The 19,479-nt window shown below is 36.7% G+C and overlaps 13 non-coding genes across 13 annotated transcripts; all 13 read right to left on the bottom strand.

Moving 5' to 3' along the window:
* Positions 1–994: 994 nt before the first annotated feature.
* On the bottom strand, positions 995–1,113 carry LOC136181955 (5S ribosomal RNA). The gene has a single exon (XR_010668271.1). It is a non-coding gene; the product is annotated as a 5S ribosomal RNA (ribosomal RNA).
* Positions 1,114–2,530: 1,417 nt separating this feature from the next.
* On the bottom strand, positions 2,531–2,649 carry LOC136181954 (5S ribosomal RNA). Its single transcript, XR_010668270.1, has one exon. It is a non-coding gene; the product is annotated as a 5S ribosomal RNA (ribosomal RNA).
* A 1,400-nt stretch (positions 2,650–4,049) lies between these two features.
* LOC136181953 (5S ribosomal RNA) lies at positions 4,050–4,168 on the bottom strand. Its single transcript, XR_010668269.1, has one exon. It is a non-coding gene; the product is annotated as a 5S ribosomal RNA (ribosomal RNA).
* A 1,406-nt stretch (positions 4,169–5,574) lies between these two features.
* Positions 5,575–5,693, bottom strand: LOC136181952 (5S ribosomal RNA). The gene has a single exon (XR_010668268.1). It is a non-coding gene; the product is annotated as a 5S ribosomal RNA (ribosomal RNA).
* Positions 5,694–7,110: 1,417 nt separating this feature from the next.
* On the bottom strand, positions 7,111–7,229 carry LOC136181951 (5S ribosomal RNA). The gene has a single exon (XR_010668267.1). It is a non-coding gene; the product is annotated as a 5S ribosomal RNA (ribosomal RNA).
* A 1,406-nt stretch (positions 7,230–8,635) lies between these two features.
* Positions 8,636–8,754, bottom strand: LOC136181950 (5S ribosomal RNA). The gene has a single exon (XR_010668266.1). It is a non-coding gene; the product is annotated as a 5S ribosomal RNA (ribosomal RNA).
* A 1,417-nt stretch (positions 8,755–10,171) lies between these two features.
* On the bottom strand, positions 10,172–10,290 carry LOC136181948 (5S ribosomal RNA). Its single transcript, XR_010668264.1, has one exon. It is a non-coding gene; the product is annotated as a 5S ribosomal RNA (ribosomal RNA).
* A 1,406-nt stretch (positions 10,291–11,696) lies between these two features.
* Positions 11,697–11,815, bottom strand: LOC136181947 (5S ribosomal RNA). Its single transcript, XR_010668263.1, has one exon. It is a non-coding gene; the product is annotated as a 5S ribosomal RNA (ribosomal RNA).
* A 1,423-nt stretch (positions 11,816–13,238) lies between these two features.
* On the bottom strand, positions 13,239–13,357 carry LOC136181946 (5S ribosomal RNA). Its single transcript, XR_010668262.1, has one exon. It is a non-coding gene; the product is annotated as a 5S ribosomal RNA (ribosomal RNA).
* Positions 13,358–14,774: 1,417 nt separating this feature from the next.
* On the bottom strand, positions 14,775–14,893 carry LOC136181945 (5S ribosomal RNA). Its single transcript, XR_010668261.1, has one exon. It is a non-coding gene; the product is annotated as a 5S ribosomal RNA (ribosomal RNA).
* Positions 14,894–16,299: 1,406 nt separating this feature from the next.
* Positions 16,300–16,418, bottom strand: LOC136181944 (5S ribosomal RNA). The gene has a single exon (XR_010668260.1). It is a non-coding gene; the product is annotated as a 5S ribosomal RNA (ribosomal RNA).
* Positions 16,419–17,841: 1,423 nt separating this feature from the next.
* Positions 17,842–17,960, bottom strand: LOC136181943 (5S ribosomal RNA). The gene has a single exon (XR_010668259.1). It is a non-coding gene; the product is annotated as a 5S ribosomal RNA (ribosomal RNA).
* A 1,400-nt stretch (positions 17,961–19,360) lies between these two features.
* LOC136181942 (5S ribosomal RNA) lies at positions 19,361–19,479 on the bottom strand. The gene has a single exon (XR_010668258.1). It is a non-coding gene; the product is annotated as a 5S ribosomal RNA (ribosomal RNA).

The raw sequence follows: 19,479 nt of genomic DNA, 5'->3' as shown, positions 1-19,479 counted from the left end.
GCTATGCACTGCAGTTCTTTTTTTATTTGTCTATCATTGCTTCTACTTTCCTACAAAGTAGCTTACACTGAATTTTGATTGGGGATCATCTATAGCATATATAGGGACTGATTGTAATAATTATGAATTTTCATATAATTAGTAAGTGTTCCTTTGTGATTCCTAATGGAGGATTGTTTTTTTTAATGATTAGTTACAATGGAGAATGTGAGGGGATCAAATATGTATGCCCCACAGGGTTATGATTTCTACATGAAACATTGCAATGGCTGATTTATTCATTTGTCATTCAAGATTACCTCAAAACAAGTAAGTGGTGATAAAAACATAATTTCGAGTTGTCCCTTATATCTTAATCAATCACTGCTTAGGCTACTATAATAATCCTAAATCTTGTGTGCCTTAATGCAACATTTAAACTTATTTCTGCTGTTCACTGTTCACAAGTTTGCAGTATTGAAAACCTTAATAAATCCACAGTAAAAGTGACGATGCGAAATGGTCAACTTCTGAAAAATCGTCAATTGATTGATAAGTAAGCATCACTTGTTTGCAGGTTTTTTTTAAATTCAATCTTAATAGTAATCATTTATAATAATTCCTGATTTGGTGTAAATGTTTATTATTGATGTGAAAACATTTATAATGATGGTGAATATTTCCAGTTGAATCAAATGTATAATATGGCTACCAGAGTGTTGTGGGGAAGTAAAGAGTAACCTAAGTACAAGTAATTAAAATATGTTAATGCAGTAGTCCTTACGTAAGTAGGCTACATGTACTTTTTGAATGTAAAACTGAACTTTGAAAACAGCCTCCAGAGAGCGTAATATGTATTAATACTCACTGAAAACATTGATGAAAATTGCAACAAAAAAAAAGAGGACAGACTGCCAAATAAAATCATGTTTCATTTTCCACTGGCCTGTTTCTCTCAGTCCTTTCTCCACTAGTGAGGCAACAGCGCCCTCTTCTGGCTAAAGGAGGTATTAAAAGCTTACAGCACCTGGTATTCCCAGGCGGTCTCCCATCCAAGTACTAACCAGGCCCGACCCTGCTTAGCTTCCGAGATCGGACGAGATCGGGCGTGTTCAGGGTGGTATGGCCGTAAGCGAATGAACAGGTTGTTAAAGGGTTATTTATACATACTTAGGTTTAAAGTAACACCTCGCCAAAATTAGAGCAAGTGACTATGACCTAGTTGATTTTATTACTTTTCTACTCAAACGTGTGGGCCTATGGATAGACTTACACTTAATCTTACTAGATTCAGCAATACTTTGACGCTGGGAGTTAACTAAAGACTTGCAGCTTGTTTTTAAGACTTGTTTCACGACTTGCGGGCAAACTGAACGTTCAAACGTCTGATAAACACATTGAACAAACCGATTCCGTGAAGATTAACTTCCCTCTTTCAAAACTGGCCTGGTTAGTACTTGGATGGGAGACCGCCTGGGAATCCCAGGTGCTGTAAGCTTTTAATACCTGCTTCAGCCAGCAGGGGGCGCTGTAACCTCCTGCTATGCACTGCAGTTCTTTTTTTATTTGTCTATCATTGCTTCTACTTTCCTACAAAGTAGCTTACACTGAATTTTGATTGGGGATCATCTATAGCATATATAGGGACTGATTGTAATAATTATGAATTTTCATATAATTAGTAAGTGTTCCTTTGTGATTCCTAATGGAGGATTGTTTTTTTTAATGATTAGTTACAATGGAGAATGTGAGGGGATCAAATATGTATGCCCCACAGGGTTATGATTTCTACATGAAACATTGCAATGGCTGATTTATTCATTTGTCATTCAAGATTACCTCAAAACAAGTAAGTGGTGATAAAAACATAATTTCGAGTTGTCCCTTATATCTTAATCAATCACTGCTTAGGCTACTATAATAATCCTAAATCTTGTGTGCCTTAATGCAACATTTAAACTTATTTCTGCTGTTCACTGTTCACAAGTTTGCAGTATTGAAAACCTTAATAAATCCACAGTAAAAGTGACGATGCAAAATGGTCAACTTCTGAAAAATCGTCAATTGATTCTGAAAAAATATTGATTGATAAGTAAGCATCACTTGTTTGCAGGTTTTTTTTAAATTCAATCTTAATAGTAATCATTTATAATAATTCCTGATTTGGTGTAAATGTTTATTATTGATGTGAAAACATTTATAATGATGGTGAATATTTCCAGTTGAATCAAATGTATAATATGGCTACCAGAGTGTTGTGGGGAAGTAAAGAGTAACCTAAGTACAAGTAATTAAAATATGTTAATGCAGTAGTCCTTACGTAAGTAGGCTACATGTACTTTTTGAATGTAAAACTGAACTTTGAAAACAGCCTCCAGAGAGCGTAATATGTATTAATACTCACTGAAAACATTGATGAAAATTGCAACAAAAAAAAAGAGGACAGACTGCCAAATAAAATCATGTTTCATTTTCCACTGGCCTGTTTCTCTCAGTCCTTTCTCCACTAGTGAGGCAACAGCGCCCTCTTCTGGCTAAAGGAGGTATTAAAAGCTTACAGCACCTGGTATTCCCAGGCGGTCTCCCATCCAAGTACTAACCAGGCCCGACCCTGCTTAGCTTCCGAGATCGGACGAGATCGGGCGTGTTCAGGGTGGTATGGCCGTAAGCGAATGAACAGGTTGTTAAAGGGTTATTTATACATACTTAGGTTTAAAGTAACACCTCGCCAAAATTAGAGCAAGTGACTATGACCTAGTTGATTTTATTACTTTTCTACTCAAACGTGTGGGCCTATGGATAGACTTACACTTAATCTTACTAGATTCAGCAATACTTTGACGCTGGGAGTTAACTAAAGACTTGCAGCTTGTTTTTAAGACTTGTTTCACGACTTGCGGGCAAACTGAACGTTCAAACGTCTGATAAACACATTGAACAAACCGATTCCGTGAAGATTAACTTCCCTCTTTCAAAACTGGCCTGGTTAGTACTTGGATGGGAGACCGCCTGGGAATCCCAGGTGCTGTAAGCTTTTAATACCTGCTTCAGCCAGCAGGGGGCGCTGTAACCTCCTGCTATGCACTGCAGTTCTTTTTTTATTTGTCTATCATTGCTTCTACTTTCCTACAAAGTAGCTTACACTGAATTTTGATTGGGGATCATCTATAGCATATATAGGGACTGATTGTAATAATTATGAATTTTCATATAATTAGTAAGTGTTCCTTTGTGATTCCTAATGGAGGATTGTTTTTTTTAATGATTAGTTACAATGGAGAATGTGAGGGGATCAAATATGTATGCCCCACAGGGTTATGATTTCTACATGAAACATTGCAATGGCTGATTTATTCATTTGTCATTCAAGATTACCTCAAAACAAGTAAGTGGTGATAAAAACATAATTTCGAGTTGTCCCTTATATCTTAATCAATCACTGCTTAGGCTACTATAATAATCCTAAATCTTGTGTGCCTTAATGCAACATTTAAACTTATTTCTGCTGTTCACTGTTCACAAGTTTGCAGTATTGAAAACCTTAATAAATCCACAGTAAAAGTGACGATGCGAAATGGTCAACTTCTGAAAAATCGTCAATTGATTGATAAGTAAGCATCACTTGTTTGCAGGTTTTTTTTAAATTCAATCTTAATAGTAATCATTTATAATAATTCCTGATTTGGTGTAAATGTTTATTATTGATGTGAAAACATTTATAATGATGGTGAATATTTCCAGTTGAATCAAATGTATAATATGGCTACCAGAGTGTTGTGGGGAAGTAAAGAGTAACCTAAGTACAAGTAATTAAAATATGTTAATGCAGTAGTCCTTACGTAAGTAGGCTACATGTACTTTTTGAATGTAAAACTGAACTTTGAAAACAGCCTCCAGAGAGCGTAATATGTATTAATACTCACTGAAAACATTGATGAAAATTGCAACAAAAAAAAAGAGGACAGACTGCCAAATAAAATCATGTTTCATTTTCCACTGGCCTGTTTCTCTCAGTCCTTTCTCCACTAGTGAGGCAACAGCGCCCTCTTCTGGCTAAAGGAGGTATTAAAAGCTTACAGCACCTGGTATTCCCAGGCGGTCTCCCATCCAAGTACTAACCAGGCCCGACCCTGCTTAGCTTCCGAGATCGGACGAGATCGGGCGTGTTCAGGGTGGTATGGCCGTAAGCGAATGAACAGGTTGTTAAAGGGTTATTTATACATACTTAGGTTTAAAGTAACACCTCGCCAAAATTAGAGCAAGTGACTATGACCTAGTTGATTTTATTACTTTTCTACTCAAACGTGTGGGCCTATGGATAGACTTACACTTAATCTTACTAGATTCAGCAATACTTTGACGCTGGGAGTTAACTAAAGACTTGCAGCTTGTTTTTAAGACTTGTTTCACGACTTGCGGGCAAACTGAACGTTCAAACGTCTGATAAACACATTGAACAAACCGATTCCGTGAAGATTAACTTCCCTCTTTCAAAACTGGCCTGGTTAGTACTTGGATGGGAGACCGCCTGGGAATCCCAGGTGCTGTAAGCTTTTAATACCTGCTTCAGCCAGCAGGGGGCGCTGTAACCTCCTGCTATGCACTGCAGTTCTTTTTTTATTTGTCTATCATTGCTTCTACTTTCCTACAAAGTAGCTTACACTGAATTTTGATTGGGGATCATCTATAGCATATATAGGGACTGATTGTAATAATTATGAATTTTCATATAATTAGTAAGTGTTCCTTTGTGATTCCTAATGGAGGATTGTTTTTTTTAATGATTAGTTACAATGGAGAATGTGAGGGGATCAAATATGTATGCCCCACAGGGTTATGATTTCTACATGAAACATTGCAATGGCTGATTTATTCATTTGTCATTCAAGATTACCTCAAAACAAGTAAGTGGTGATAAAAACATAATTTCGAGTTGTCCCTTATATCTTAATCAATCACTGCTTAGGCTACTATAATAATCCTAAATCTTGTGTGCCTTAATGCAACATTTAAACTTATTTCTGCTGTTCACTGTTCACAAGTTTGCAGTATTGAAAACCTTAATAAATCCACAGTAAAAGTGACGATGCAAAATGGTCAACTTCTGAAAAATCGTCAATTGATTGATAAGTAAGCATCACTTGTTTGCAGGTTTTTTTTAAATTCAATCTTAATAGTAATCATTTATAATAATTCCTGATTTGGTGTAAATGTTTATTATTGATGTGAAAACATTTATAATGATGGTGAATATTTCCAGTTGAATCAAATGTATAATATGGCTACCAGAGTGTTGTGGGGAAGTAAAGAGTAACCTAAGTACAAGTAATTAAAATATGTTAATGCAGTAGTCCTTACTTAAGTAGGCTACATGTACTTTTTGAATGTAAAACTGAACTTTGAAAACAGCCTCCAGAGAGCGTAATATGTATTAATACTCACTGAAAACATTGATGAAAATTGCAACAACAAAAAAAAAAGAGAGGACAGACTGCCAAATAAAATCATGTTTCATTTTCCACTGGCCTGTTTCTCTCAGTCCTTTCTCCACTAGTGAGGCAACAGCGCCCTCTTCTGGCTAAAGGAGGTATTAAAAGCTTACAGCACCTGGTATTCCCAGGCGGTCTCCCATCCAAGTACTAACCAGGCCCGACCCTGCTTAGCTTCCGAGATCGGACGAGATCGGGCGTGTTCAGGGTGGTATGGCCGTAAGCGAATGAACAGGTTGTTAAAGGGTTATTTATACATACTTAGGTTTAAAGTAACACCTCGCCAAAATTAGAGCAAGTGACTATGACCTAGTTGATTTTATTACTTTTCTACTCAAACGTGTGGGCCTATGGATAGACTTACACTTAATCTTACTAGATTCAGCAATACTTTGACGCTGGGAGTTAACTAAAGACTTGCAGCTTGTTTTTAAGACTTGTTTCACGACTTGCGGGCAAACTGAACGTTCAAACGTCTGATAAACACATTGAACAAACCGATTCCGTGAAGATTAACTTCCCTCTTTCAAAACTGGCCTGGTTAGTACTTGGATGGGAGACCGCCTGGGAATCCCAGGTGCTGTAAGCTTTTAATACCTGCTTCAGCCAGCAGGGGGCGCTGTAACCTCCTGCTATGCACTGCAGTTCTTTTTTTATTTGTCTATCATTGCTTCTACTTTCCTACAAAGTAGCTTACACTGAATTTTGATTGGGGATCATCTATAGCATATATAGGGACTGATTGTAATAATTATGAATTTTCATATAATTAGTAAGTGTTCCTTTGTGATTCCTAATGGAGGATTGTTTTTTTTAATGATTAGTTACAATGGAGAATGTGAGGGGATCAAATATGTATGCCCCACAGGGTTATGATTTCTACATGAAACATTGCAATGGCTGATTTATTCATTTGTCATTCAAGATTACCTCAAAACAAGTAAGTGGTGATAAAAACATAATTTCGAGTTGTCCCTTATATCTTAATCAATCACTGCTTAGGCTACTATAATAATCCTAAATCTTGTGTGCCTTAATGCAACATTTAAACTTATTTCTGCTGTTCACTGTTCACAAGTTTGCAGTATTGAAAACCTTAATAAATCCACAGTAAAAGTGACGATGCAAAATGGTCAACTTCTGAAAAATCGTCAATTGATTCTGAAAAAATATTGATTGATAAGTAAGCATCACTTGTTTGCAGGTTTTTTTTAAATTCAATCTTAATAGTAATCATTTATAATAATTCCTGATTTGGTGTAAATGTTTATTATTGATGTGAAAACATTTATAATGATGGTGAATATTTCCAGTTGAATCAAATGTATAATATGGCTACCAGAGTGTTGTGGGGAAGTAAAGAGTAACCTAAGTACAAGTAATTAAAATATGTTAATGCAGTAGTCCTTACGTAAGTAGGCTACATGTACTTTTTGAATGTAAAACTGAACTTTGAAAACAGCCTCCAGAGAGCGTAATATGTATTAATACTCACTGAAAACATTGATGAAAATTGCAACAAAAAAAAAGAGGACAGACTGCCAAATAAAATCATGTTTCATTTTCCACTGGCCTGTTTCTCTCAGTCCTTTCTCCACTAGTGAGGCAACAGCGCCCTCTTCTGGCTAAAGGAGGTATTAAAAGCTTACAGCACCTGGTATTCCCAGGCGGTCTCCCATCCAAGTACTAACCAGGCCCGACCCTGCTTAGCTTCCGAGATCGGACGAGATCGGGCGTGTTCAGGGTGGTATGGCCGTAAGCGAATGAACAGGTTGTTAAAGGGTTATTTATACATACTTAGGTTTAAAGTAACACCTCGCCAAAATTAGAGCAAGTGACTATGACCTAGTTGATTTTATTACTTTTCTACTCAAACGTGTGGGCCTATGGATAGACTTACACTTAATCTTACTAGATTCAGCAATACTTTGACGCTGGGAGTTAACTAAAGACTTGCAGCTTGTTTTTAAGACTTGTTTCACGACTTGCGGGCAAACTGAACGTTCAAACGTCTGATAAACACATTGAACAAACCGATTCCGTGAAGATTAACTTCCCTCTTTCAAAACTGGCCTGGTTAGTACTTGGATGGGAGACCGCCTGGGAATCCCAGGTGCTGTAAGCTTTTAATACCTGCTTCAGCCAGCAGGGGGCGCTGTAACCTCCTGCTATGCACTGCAGTTCTTTTTTTATTTGTCTATCATTGCTTCTACTTTCCTACAAAGTAGCTTACACTGAATTTTGATTGGGGATCATCTATAGCATATATAGGGACTGATTGTAATAATTATGAATTTTCATATAATTAGTAAGTGTTCCTTTGTGATTCCTAATGGAGGATTGTTTTTTTTAATGATTAGTTACAATGGAGAATGTGAGGGGATCAAATATGTATGCCCCACAGGGTTATGATTTCTACATGAAACATTGCAATGGCTGATTTATTCATTTGTCATTCAAGATTACCTCAAAACAAGTAAGTGGTGATAAAAACATAATTTCGAGTTGTCCCTTATATCTTAATCAATCACTGCTTAGGCTACTATAATAATCCTAAATCTTGTGTGCCTTAATGCAACATTTAAACTTATTTCTGCTGTTCACTGTTCACAAGTTTGCAGTATTGAAAACCTTAATAAATCCACAGTAAAAGTGACGATGCAAAATGGTCAACTTCTGAAAAATCGTCAATTGATTGATAAGTAAGCATCACTTGTTTGCAGGTTTTTTTTAAATTCAATCTTAATAGTAATCATTTATAATAATTCCTGATTTGGTGTAAATGTTTATTATTGATGTGAAAACATTTATAATGATGGTGAATATTTCCAGTTGAATCAAATGTATAATATGGCTACCAGAGTGTTGTGGGGAAGTAAAGAGTAACCTAAGTACAAGTAATTAAAATATGTTAATGCAGTAGTCCTTACTTAAGTAGGCTACATGTACTTTTTGAATGTAAAACTGAACTTTGAAAACAGCCTCCAGAGAGCGTAATATGTATTAATACTCACTGAAAACATTGATGAAAATTGCAACAACAAAAAAAAAAGAGAGGACAGACTGCCAAATAAAATCATGTTTCATTTTCCACTGGCCTGTTTCTCTCAGTCCTTTCTCCACTAGTGAGGCAACAGCGCCCTCTTCTGGCTAAAGGAGGTATTAAAAGCTTACAGCACCTGGTATTCCCAGGCGGTCTCCCATCCAAGTACTAACCAGGCCCGACCCTGCTTAGCTTCCGAGATCGGACGAGATCGGGCGTGTTCAGGGTGGTATGGCCGTAAGCGAATGAACAGGTTGTTAAAGGGTTATTTATACATACTTAGGTTTAAAGTAACACCTCGCCAAAATTAGAGCAAGTGACTATGACCTAGTTGATTTTATTACTTTTCTACTCAAACGTGTGGGCCTATGGATAGACTTACACTTAATCTTACTAGATTCAGCAATACTTTGACGCTGGGAGTTAACTAAAGACTTGCAGCTTGTTTTTAAGACTTGTTTCACGACTTGCGGGCAAACTGAACGTTCAAACGTCTGATAAACACATTGAACAAACCGATTCCGTGAAGATTAACTTCCCTCTTTCAAAACTGGCCTGGTTAGTACTTGGATGGGAGACCGCCTGGGAATCCCAGGTGCTGTAAGCTTTTAATACCTGCTTCAGCCAGCAGGGGGCGCTGTAACCTCCTGCTATGCACTGCAGTTCTTTTTTTATTTGTCTATCATTGCTTCTACTTTCCTACAAAGTAGCTTACACTGAATTTTGATTGGGGATCATCTATAGCATATATAGGGACTGATTGTAATAATTATGAATTTTCATATAATTAGTAAGTGTTCCTTTGTGATTCCTAATGGAGGATTGTTTTTTTTAATGATTAGTTACAATGGAGAATGTGAGGGGATCAAATATGTATGCCCCACAGGGTTATGATTTCTACATGAAACATTGCAATGGCTGATTTATTCATTTGTCATTCAAGATTACCTCAAAACAAGTAAGTGGTGATAAAAACATAATTTCGAGTTGTCCCTTATATCTTAATCAATCACTGCTTAGGCTACTATAATAATCCTAAATCTTGTGTGCCTTAATGCAACATTTAAACTTATTTCTGCTGTTCACTGTTCACAAGTTTGCAGTATTGAAAACCTTAATAAATCCACAGTAAAAGTGACGATGCAAAATGGTCAACTTCTGAAAAATCGTCAATTGATTCTGAAAAAATATTGATTGATAAGTAAGCATCACTTGTTTGCAGGTTTTTTTTAAATTCAATCTTAATAGTAATCATTTATAATAATTCCTGATTTGGTGTAAATGTTTATTATTGATGTGAAAACATTTATAATGATGGTGAATATTTCCAGTTGAATCAAATGTATAATATGGCTACCAGAGTGTTGTGGGGAAGTAAAGAGTAACCTAAGTACAAGTAATTAAAATATGTTAATGCAGTAGTCCTTACGTAAGTAGGCTACATGTACTTTTTGAATGTAAAACTGAACTTTGAAAACAGCCTCCAGAGAGCGTAATATGTATTAATACTCACTGAAAACATTGATGAAAATTGCAACAAAAAAAAAGAGGACAGACTGCCAAATAAAATCATGTTTCATTTTCCACTGGCCTGTTTCTCTCAGTCCTTTCTCCACTAGTGAGGCAACAGCGCCCTCTTCTGGCTAAAGGAGGTATTAAAAGCTTACAGCACCTGGTATTCCCAGGCGGTCTCCCATCCAAGTACTAACCAGGCCCGACCCTGCTTAGCTTCCGAGATCGGACGAGATCGGGCGTGTTCAGGGTGGTATGGCCGTAAGCGAATGAACAGGTTGTTAAAGGGTTATTTATACATACTTAGGTTTAAAGTAACACCTCGCCAAAATTAGAGCAAGTGACTATGACCTAGTTGATTTTATTACTTTTCTACTCAAACGTGTGGGCCTATGGATAGACTTACACTTAATCTTACTAGATTCAGCAATACTTTGACGCTGGGAGTTAACTAAAGACTTGCAGCTTGTTTTTAAGACTTGTTTCACGACTTGCGGGCAAACTGAACGTTCAAACGTCTGATAAACACATTGAACAAACCGATTCCGTGAAGATTAACTTCCCTCTTTCAAAACTGGCCTGGTTAGTACTTGGATGGGAGACCGCCTGGGAATCCCAGGTGCTGTAAGCTTTTAATACCTGCTTCAGCCAGCAGGGGGCGCTGTAACCTCCTGCTATGCACTGCAGTTCTTTTTTTATTTGTCTATCATTGCTTCTACTTTCCTACAAAGTAGCTTACACTGAATTTTGATTGGGGATCATCTATAGCATATATAGGGACTGATTGTAATAATTATGAATTTTCATATAATTAGTAAGTGTTCCTTTGTGATTCCTAATGGAGGATTGTTTTTTTTAATGATTAGTTACAATGGAGAATGTGAGGGGATCAAATATGTATGCCCCACAGGGTTATGATTTCTACATGAAACATTGCAATGGCTGATTTATTCATTTGTCATTCAAGATTACCTCAAAACAAGTAAGTGGTGATAAAAACATAATTTCGAGTTGTCCCTTATATCTTAATCAATCACTGCTTAGGCTACTATAATAATCCTAAATCTTGTGTGCCTTAATGCAACATTTAAACTTATTTCTGCTGTTCACTGTTCACAAGTTTGCAGTATTGAAAACCTTAATAAATCCACAGTAAAAGTGACGATGCAAAATGGTCAACTTCTGAAAAATCGTCAATTGATTGATAAGTAAGCATCACTTGTTTGCAGGTTTTTTTTAAATTCAATCTTAATAGTAATCATTTATAATAATTCCTGATTTGGTGTAAATGTTTATTATTGATGTGAAAACATTTATAATGATGGTGAATATTTCCAGTTGAATCAAATGTATAATATGGCTACCAGAGTGTTGTGGGGAAGTAAAGAGTAACCTAAGTACAAGTAATTAAAATATGTTAATGCAGTAGTCCTTACTTAAGTAGGCTACATGTACTTTTTGAATGTAAAACTGAACTTTGAAAACAGCCTCCAGAGAGCGTAATATGTATTAATACTCACTGAAAACATTGATGAAAATTGCAACAACAAAAAAAAAAGAGAGGACAGACTGCCAAATAAAATCATGTTTCATTTTCCACTGGCCTGTTTCTCTCAGTCCTTTCTCCACTAGTGAGGCAACAGCGCCCTCTTCTGGCTAAAGGAGGTATTAAAAGCTTACAGCACCTGGTATTCCCAGGCGGTCTCCCATCCAAGTACTAACCAGGCCCGACCCTGCTTAGCTTCCGAGATCGGACGAGATCGGGCGTGTTCAGGGTGGTATGGCCGTAAGCGAATGAACAGGTTGTTAAAGGGTTATTTATACATACTTAGGTTTAAAGTAACACCTCGCCAAAATTAGAGCAAGTGACTATGACCTAGTTGATTTTATTACTTTTCTACTCAAACGTGTGGGCCTATGGATAGACTTACACTTAATCTTACTAGATTCAGCAATACTTTGACGCTGGGAGTTAACTAAAGACTTGCAGCTTGTTTTTAAGACTTGTTTCACGACTTGCGGGCAAACTGAACGTTCAAACGTCTGATAAACACATTGAACAAACCGATTCCGTGAAGATTAACTTCCCTCTTTCAAAACTGGCCTGGTTAGTACTTGGATGGGAGACCGCCTGGGAATCCCAGGTGCTGTAAGCTTTTAATACCTGCTTCAGCCAGCAGGGGGCGCTGTAACCTCCTGCTATGCACTGCAGTTCTTTTTTTATTTGTCTATCATTGCTTCTACTTTCCTACAAAGTAGCTTACACTGAATTTTGATTGGGGATCATCTATAGCATATATAGGGACTGATTGTAATAATTATGAATTTTCATATAATTAGTAAGTGTTCCTTTGTGATTCCTAATGGAGGATTGTTTTTTTTAATGATTAGTTACAATGGAGAATGTGAGGGGATCAAATATGTATGCCCCACAGGGTTATGATTTCTACATGAAACATTGCAATGGCTGATTTATTCATTTGTCATTCAAGATTACCTCAAAACAAGTAAGTGGTGATAAAAACATAATTTCGAGTTGTCCCTTATATCTTAATCAATCACTGCTTAGGCTACTATAATAATCCTAAATCTTGTGTGCCTTAATGCAACATTTAAACTTATTTCTGCTGTTCACTGTTCACAAGTTTGCAGTATTGAAAACCTTAATAAATCCACAGTAAAAGTGACGATGCAAAATGGTCAACTTCTGAAAAATCGTCAATTGATTCTGAAAAAATATTGATTGATAAGTAAGCATCACTTGTTTGCAGGTTTTTTTTAAATTCAATCTTAATAGTAATCATTTATAATAATTCCTGATTTGGTGTAAATGTTTATTATTGATGTGAAAACATTTATAATGATGGTGAATATTTCCAGTTGAATCAAATGTATAATATGGCTACCAGAGTGTTGTGGGGAAGTAAAGAGTAACCTAAGTACAAGTAATTAAAATATGTTAATGCAGTAGTCCTTACTTAAGTAGGCTACATGTACTTTTTGAATGTAAAACTGAACTTTGAAAACAGCCTCCAGAGAGCGTAATATGTATTAATACTCACTGAAAACATTGATGAAAATTGCAACAACAAAAAAAAAAGAGAGGACAGACTGCCAAATAAAATCATGTTTCATTTTCCACTGGCCTGTTTCTCTCAGTCCTTTCTCCACTAGTGAGGCAACAGCGCCCTCTTCTGGCTAAAGGAGGTATTAAAAGCTTACAGCACCTGGTATTCCCAGGCGGTCTCCCATCCAAGTACTAACCAGGCCCGACCCTGCTTAGCTTCCGAGATCGGACGAGATCGGGCGTGTTCAGGGTGGTATGGCCGTAAGCGAATGAACAGGTTGTTAAAGGGTTATTTATACATACTTAGGTTTAAAGTAACACCTCGCCAAAATTAGAGCAAGTGACTATGACCTAGTTGATTTTATTACTTTTCTACTCAAACGTGTGGGCCTATGGATAGACTTACACTTAATCTTACTAGATTCAGCAATACTTTGACGCTGGGAGTTAACTAAAGACTTGCAGCTTGTTTTTAAGACTTGTTTCACGACTTGCGGGCAAACTGAACGTTCAAACGTCTGATAAACACATTGAACAAACCGATTCCGTGAAGATTAACTTCCCTCTTTCAAAACTGGCCTGGTTAGTACTTGGATGGGAGACCGCCTGGGAATCCCAGGTGCTGTAAGCTTTTAATACCTGCTTCAGCCAGCAGGGGGCGCTGTAACCTCCTGCTATGCACTGCAGTTCTTTTTTTATTTGTCTATCATTGCTTCTACTTTCCTACAAAGTAGCTTACACTGAATTTTGATTGGGGATCATCTATAGCATATATAGGGACTGATTGTAATAATTATGAATTTTCATATAATTAGTAAGTGTTCCTTTGTGATTCCTAATGGAGGATTGTTTTTTTTAATGATTAGTTACAATGGAGAATGTGAGGGGATCAAATATGTATGCCCCACAGGGTTATGATTTCTACATGAAACATTGCAATGGCTGATTTATTCATTTGTCATTCAAGATTACCTCAAAACAAGTAAGTGGTGATAAAAACATAATTTCGAGTTGTCCCTTATATCTTAATCAATCACTGCTTAGGCTACTATAATAATCCTAAATCTTGTGTGCCTTAATGCAACATTTAAACTTATTTCTGCTGTTCACTGTTCACAAGTTTGCAGTATTGAAAACCTTAATAAATCCACAGTAAAAGTGACGATGCAAAATGGTCAACTTCTGAAAAATCGTCAATTGATTCTGAAAAAATATTGATTGATAAGTAAGCATCACTTGTTTGCAGGTTTTTTTTAAATTCAATCTTAATAGTAATCATTTATAATAATTCCTGATTTGGTGTAAATGTTTATTATTGATGTGAAAACATTTATAATGATGGTGAATATTTCCAGTTGAATCAAATGTATAATATGGCTACCAGAGTGTTGTGGGGAAGTAAAGAGTAACCTAAGTACAAGTAATTAAAATATGTTAATGCAGTAGTCCTTACGTAAGTAGGCTACATGTACTTTTTGAATGTAAAACTGAACTTTGAAAACAGCCTCCAGAGAGCGTAATATGTATTAATACTCACTGAAAACATTGATGAAAATTGCAACAAAAAAAAAGAGGACAGACTGCCAAATAAAATCATGTTTCATTTTCCACTGGCCTGTTTCTCTCAGTCCTTTCTCCACTAGTGAGGCAACAGCGCCCTCTTCTGGCTAAAGGAGGTATTAAAAGCTTACAGCACCTGGTATTCCCAGGCGGTCTCCCATCCAAGTACTAACCAGGCCCGACCCTGCTTAGCTTCCGAGATCGGACGAGATCGGGCGTGTTCAGGGTGGTATGGCCGTAAGCGAATGAACAGGTTGTTAAAGGGTTATTTATACATACTTAGGTTTAAAGTAACACCTCGCCAAAATTAGAGCAAGTGACTATGACCTAGTTGATTTTATTACTTTTCTACTCAAACGTGTGGGCCTATGGATAGACTTACACTTAATCTTACTAGATTCAGCAATACTTTGACGCTGGGAGTTAACTAAAGACTTGCAGCTTGTTTTTAAGACTTGTTTCACGACTTGCGGGCAAACTGAACGTTCAAACGTCTGATAAACACATTGAACAAACCGATTCCGTGAAGATTAACTTCCCTCTTTCAAAACTGGCCTGGTTAGTACTTGGATGGGAGACCGCCTGGGAATCCCAGGTGCTGTAAGCTTTTAATACCTGCTTCAGCCAGCAGGGGGCGCTGTAACCTCCTGCTATGCACTGCAGTTCTTTTTTTATTTGTCTATCATTGCTTCTACTTTCCTACAAAGTAGCTTACACTGAATTTTGATTGGGGATCATCTATAGCATATATAGGGACTGATTGTAATAATTATGAATTTTCATATAATTAGTAAGTGTTCCTTTGTGATTCCTAATGGAGGATTGTTTTTTTTAATGATTAGTTACAATGGAGAATGTGAGGGGATCAAATATGTATGCCCCACAGGGTTATGATTTCTACATGAAACATTGCAATGGCTGATTTATTCATTTGTCATTCAAGATTACCTCAAAACAAGTAAGTGGTGATAAAAACATAATTTCGAGTTGTCCCTTATATCTTAATCAATCACTGCTTAGGCTACTATAATAATCCTAAATCTTGTGTGCCTTAATGCAACATTTAAACTTATTTCTGCTGTTCACTGTTCACAAGTTTGCAGTATTGAAAACCTTAATAAATCCACAGTAAAAGTGACGATGCAAAATGGTCAACTTCTGAAAAATCGTCAATTGATTGATAAGTAAGCATCACTTGTTTGCAGGTTTTTTTTAAATTCAATCTTAATAGTAATCATTTATAATAATTCCTGATTTGGTGTAAATGTTTATTATTGATGTGAAAACATTTATAATGATGGTGAATATTTCCAGTTGAATCAAATGTATAATATGGCTACCAGAGTGTTGTGGGGAAGTAAAGAGTAACCTAAGTACAAGTAATTAAAATATGTTAATGCAGTAGTCCTTACTTAAGTAGGCTACATGTACTTTTTGAATGTAAAACTGAACTTTGAAAACAGCCTCCAGAGAGCGTAATATGTATTAATACTCACTGAAAACATTGATGAAAATTGCAACAACAAAAAAAAAAGAGAGGACAGACTGCCAAATAAAATCATGTTTCATTTTCCACTGGCCTGTTTCTCTCAGTCCTTTCTCCACTAGTGAGGCAACAGCGCCCTCTTCTGGCTAAAGGAGGTATTAAAAGCTTACAGCACCTGGTATTCCCAGGCGGTCTCCCATCCAAGTACTAACCAGGCCCGACCCTGCTTAGCTTCCGAGATCGGACGAGATCGGGCGTGTTCAGGGTGGTATGGCCGTAAGCGAATGAACAGGTTGTTAAAGGGTTATTTATACATACTTAGGTTTAAAGTAACACCTCGCCAAAATTAGAGCAAGTGACTATGACCTAGTTGATTTTATTACTTTTCTACTCAAACGTGTGGGCCTATGGATAGACTTACACTTAATCTTACTAGATTCAGCAATACTTTGACGCTGGGAGTTAACTAAAGACTTGCAGCTTGTTTTTAAGACTTGTTTCACGACTTGCGGGCAAACTGAACGTTCAAACGTCTGATAAACACATTGAACAAACCGATTCCGTGAAGATTAACTTCCCTCTTTCAAAACTGGCCTGGTTAGTACTTGGATGGGAGACCGCCTGGGAATCCCAGGTGCTGTAAGCTTTTAATACCTGCTTCAGCCAGCAGGGGGCGCTGTAACCTCCTGCTATGCACTGCAGTTCTTTTTTTATTTGTCTATCATTGCTTCTACTTTCCTACAAAGTAGCTTACACTGAATTTTGATTGGGGATCATCTATAGCATATATAGGGACTGATTGTAATAATTATGAATTTTCATATAATTAGTAAGTGTTCCTTTGTGATTCCTAATGGAGGATTGTTTTTTTTAATGATTAGTTACAATGGAGAATGTGAGGGGATCAAATATGTATGCCCCACAGGGTTATGATTTCTACATGAAACATTGCAATGGCTGATTTATTCATTTGTCATTCAAGATTACCTCAAAACAAGTAAGTGGTGATAAAAACATAATTTCGAGTTGTCCCTTGTATCTTAATCAATCACTGCTTAGGCTACTATAATAATCCTAAATCTTGTGTGCCTTAATGCAACATTTAAACTTATTTCTGCTGTTCACTGTTCACAAGTTTGCAGTATTGAAAACCTTAATAAATCCACAGTAAAAGTGACGATGCAAAATGGTCAACTTCTGAAAAATCGTCAATTGATTCTGAAAAAATATTGATTGATAAGTAAGCATCACTTGTTTGCAGGTTTTTTTTAAATTCAATCTTAATAGTAATCATTTATAATAATTCCTGATTTGGTGTAAATGTTTATTATTGATGTGAAAACATTTATAATGATGGTGAATATTTCCAGTTGAATCAAATGTATAATATGGCTACCAGAGTGTTGTGGGGAAGTAAAGAGTAACCTAAGTACAAGTAATTAAAATATGTTAATGCAGTAGTCCTTACTTAAGTAGGCTACATGTACTTTTTGAATGTAAAACTGAACTTTGAAAACAGCCTCCAGAGAGCGTAATATGTATTAATACTCACTGAAAACATTGATGAAAATTGCAACAACAAAAAAAAAAGAGAGGACAGACTGCCAAATAAAATCATGTTTCATTTTCCACTGGCCTGTTTCTCTCAGTCCTTTCTCCACTAGTGAGGCAACAGCGCCCTCTTCTGGCTAAAGGAGGTATTAAAAGCTTACAGCACCTGGTATTCCCAGGCGGTCTCCCATCCAAGTACTAACCAGGCCCGACCCTGCTTAGCTTCCGAGATCGGACGAGATCGGGCGTGTTCAGGGTGGTATGGCCGTAAGCGAATGAACAGGTTGTTAAAGGGTTATTTATACATACTTAGGTTTAAAGTAACACCTCGCCAAAATTAGAGCAAGTGACTATGACCTAGTTGATTTTATTACTTTTCTACTCAAACGTGTGGGCCTATGGATAGACTTACACTTAATCTTACTAGATTCAGCAATACTTTGACGCTGGGAGTTAACTAAAGACTTGCAGCTTGTTTTTAAGACTTGTTTCACGACTTGCGGGCAAACTGAACGTTCAAACGTCTGATAAACACATTGAACAAACCGATTCCGTGAAGATTAACTTCCCTCTTTCAAAACTGGCCTGGTTAGTACTTGGATGGGAGACCGCCTGGGAATCCCAGGTGCTGTAAGCTTTTAATACCTGCTTCAGCCAGCAGGGGGCGCTGTAACCTCCTGCTATGCACTGCAGTTCTTTTTTTATTTGTCTATCATTGCTTCTACTTTCCTACAAAGTAGCTTACACTGAATTTTGATTGGGGATCATCTATAGCATATATAGGGACTGATTGTAATAATTATGAATTTTCATATAATTAGTAAGTGTTCCTTTGTGATTCCTAATGGAGGATTGTTTTTTTTAATGATTAGTTACAATGGAGAATGTGAGGGGATCAAATATGTATGCCCCACAGGGTTATGATTTCTACATGAAACATTGCAATGGCTGATTTATTCATTTGTCATTCAAGATTACCTCAAAACAAGTAAGTGGTGATAAAAACATAATTTCGAGTTGTCCCTTATATCTTAATCAATCACTGCTTAGGCTACTATAATAATCCTAAATCTTGTGTGCCTTAATGCAACATTTAAACTTATTTCTGCTGTTCACTGTTCACAAGTTTGCAGTATTGAAAACCTTAATAAATCCACAGTAAAAGTGACGATGCGAAATGGTCAACTTCTGAAAAATCGTCAATTGATTGATAAGTAAGCATCACTTGTTTGCAGGTTTTTTTTAAATTCAATCTTAATAGTAATCATTTATAATAATTCCTGATTTGGTGTAAATGTTTATTATTGATGTGAAAACATTTATAATGATGGTGAATATTTCCAGTTGAATCAAATGTATAATATGGCTACCAGAGTGTTGTGGGGAAGTAAAGAGTAACCTAAGTACAAGTAATTAAAATATGTTAATGCAGTAGTCCTTACGTAAGTAGGCTACATGTACTTTTTGAATGTAAAACTGAACTTTGAAAACAGCCTCCAGAGAGCGTAATATGTATTAATACTCACTGAAAACATTGATGAAAATTGCAACAAAAAAAAAGAGGACAGACTGCCAAATAAAATCATGTTTCATTTTCCACTGGCCTGTTTCTCTCAGTCCTTTCTCCACTAGTGAGGCAACAGCGCCCTCTTCTGGCTAAAGGAGGTATTAAAAGCTTACAGCACCTGGTATTCCCAGGCGGTCTCCCATCCAAGTACTAACCAGGCCCGACCCTGCTTAGCTTCCGAGATCGGACGAGATCGGGCGTGTTCAGGGTGGTATGGCCGTAAGC

Source organism: Labrus bergylta, chromosome 13 (genome assembly GCF_963930695.1).
Source record: "Labrus bergylta chromosome 13, fLabBer1.1, whole genome shotgun sequence".
In the NCBI taxonomy this organism is placed as follows: Eukaryota; Metazoa; Chordata; class Actinopteri; order Labriformes; family Labridae; genus Labrus; species Labrus bergylta.
This window is presented reverse-complemented; position numbering and strand designations above follow the sequence as displayed.